The following is a 2,705-nucleotide window of genomic DNA, read 5'->3' on the forward strand; positions in this document are numbered from 1 at the left end:
TGTACTTCAAATCTTGCCTCTTCTCTGATTACATTTACTGGTCTAAATACAGGCACAACCTCTTCCTACAAAACTTTTTGCTATTTTTGCTGGTATTTTCACCAGCCCTGATTTCTCTAACCGGTTTATATACATTTAGTCCAATTAATTGTCTTGCACTTTGGCAGCAGCTTTCCCCAAGTATCCTTCCTAAGCCAGTGGTTCCCAAGGGGTTGCTCTCTTGGGAGTGGTTATGAGCCTGACAGCCCATTTTTGGAGAGGAGGAGCTTGCAGTGAGAACTGAATCAGAAATACAGAAGTCGGGTCACCAGCTGAAGTGGGAATTTCTGTTGAAAGCCCTCTGCAAAGCTCTCTGCATACCCTGTTCAGGGAAAATTGGGGAAGGGTGCATTTTGCTGAGCAGTGGTTTTAAAAGTCACTTTCTCCCCTGGCCCTGAATCGAGTTATGTGCAGACTGATCTCTGTGCAGGTAGACTGTCGCTTGTATCCGTGTGCCTGTAATCCCCGTCAGGGGACCTTCATCTACAATGTTCTTTTTTCACTCCCTCCTGTTCCTCAGTGGTACCTGAACACATATCAGGACATAGACAAGGCCAGTGGGTAGGGATGCAGAATGATGGTGTTAAGGTGATTTGGTGCGTTTTCCCCTGTTGTGTTTTGTTTTGGCAGCCTACGGAAATCACTACTAGGTGGCTTTTCAAAGGCAGCTTCAGAGCTATTGCCTTGATGCTGTCTTGCCTAATCTTCATTCTGGGTCATTTTTATAGAAGATGCATTTCTTTGGTGTGTACTTTTGATGTGGCTTTTACATCTGGGTCAGGGTGAAGCTCGGGTGATTAGCAGCAGCGTAGTGTGTGCTGTTTCCCTGGAAGAAGCAAGTCACCTCTGAGATTGCAGTGCAGGGAGTTACGGGAATTTGTATCGTCAGGTCACTTCTGGCAAGAGCAGTAGATGAGCGTGTGCCCCTCTCACGGCTCTGAGTGGGACATTCAACTGACCTGCAGGCAGCCATTGCTTCCTTCAGTTTGGTATCCCGTTCAATAGGTAGGGCATGAACGCTGGAGTCCAGAAATCCACTTTATCACTGTGCCATAGCACTTTTCAGAGTCAAGTAATCCTGATTCAGGCAGTTATGAAGTGGGGTCTATTCTTAGTGTACAACAGTAACTTCTGGTTGTCCTTAATTGAGGGAGATGGGGACAATTGGCTGAGATCCCTTCCCTTGAGACCTGGTGCTTATTCTGTCGTCTAAGCTACGGTGTATCAGCTAAGGATTGGTTGTCCTACATTACATCATTTTCCTCCTCCCTGAATTGCTTCTCTTAGAAAATGAATAGTAACACAATTTCCCTAGTTTATTTAATTGATTATTTGGCTTGATAATACTATGTCATCAGAATGTCAAAAGAAAAGCTTTAAATATTGAAGTCTGCAGGTTGACCTTTAAGTCTCTGTTCTCTAGAATGAATTTGAACTTTCGTGCTGATGGCTTTAATTCATTGATGCATCTTAATGGAAAATTGATTTTTTCTCCCTAAAGATCACATTTACATAAAAAAAAGGAAAATGATATTTTAAGAAAAGATTTGCTAACAAAATGAAAACAATGCCTTTGATGTAAGCCCTGGGTTTCAGGATTTGAAATAATTTTCATTAAGGAAAGGCTAATGATAATGCTGTGACTTTTTCTCTCATTAAACTCTTTGTTATATTGCAAGGAAGTGAGAGATTATTATTAGGCATTATCTAGTCTTGCTTTACAGAAGACCAACATCATGAGGTGTGTTCTCTGTCCTTTACTTTCAAACTCTAAAACCATTATTTTTTTCTTCTCTAAAAACAAATAAACCCCAGAAAGCAACAAACAAAAAGCCCTCAACATCCTTCTCTTACTGGACTAGGGCACGTAGTATGAATCTTACAAAGCCTAGAGCGAGACTGGCAAAATGCCGTTCTGATGAAAGAGCATCATTATAAAGTCAATCCCAAATGCCATTAAGACTGCCATTAACTTGAAAAGAAGAATGAAAAATTATTTCTTTCTAATCTGAATAGCATGGGTCAGATTTTGTTTTTCACGCTAAATTCTGTTAGGCAAGACTGGAATAACGTTGCGGTGGCCGTAGCAGTAGCAGGAAGCTGATGCAGAGGTTGAGACAAAACCGTGGAGTTTACCTGGAGTCCTTCAGTGCAAACTGGGGCAGCTCCCCTCTTCTTTGTCTCCTTACCCCTACTTTTGCCTTAGCCTACATCAGCTGTGGACCAACAAGTGGATATTCTGCGGACTGAGAAACATCAAGCTCAGCCCTCTTTCTTCTCCTCTCACAGTGAAGCTGTGATTAGCCAGTTTCCTTCTAATCTTGGCTCACAGACACCCCAGGGCCTCTCTGGATCCTCCTCTCTTTCTTCCTCTTCCCTGATACAGAAGATACTCTTATCATTAAAAAAATTGTAATCAAAACATTTCGAGACGTGTGTGTGGGGTGGGGAGAGAGAACAGATTGTGAGGAGAGAGGAAATTCGGGAGCTGCATGACTTCTAGAAGAATGCGAAAAATGGGAAGTTGAGGTAGCAGAAGCATTGTTGGGGTCGGGGACAACAGAACGAGAGACAAACTGGCTGCCTTGGCAAAGGAGGTGCCTTTGAGAAAGGTAACGGTGCGGATTTGGCCTTAGTGGTTGTGTGAGTCAAGTTCCCTTGCCTAC

Source organism: Pygoscelis adeliae, unplaced genomic scaffold (assembly GCF_000699105.1).
Source record: "Pygoscelis adeliae isolate BGI_AS28 unplaced genomic scaffold, ASM69910v1 Scaffold65, whole genome shotgun sequence".
Taxonomy (NCBI): domain Eukaryota; kingdom Metazoa; phylum Chordata; class Aves; order Sphenisciformes; family Spheniscidae; genus Pygoscelis; species Pygoscelis adeliae.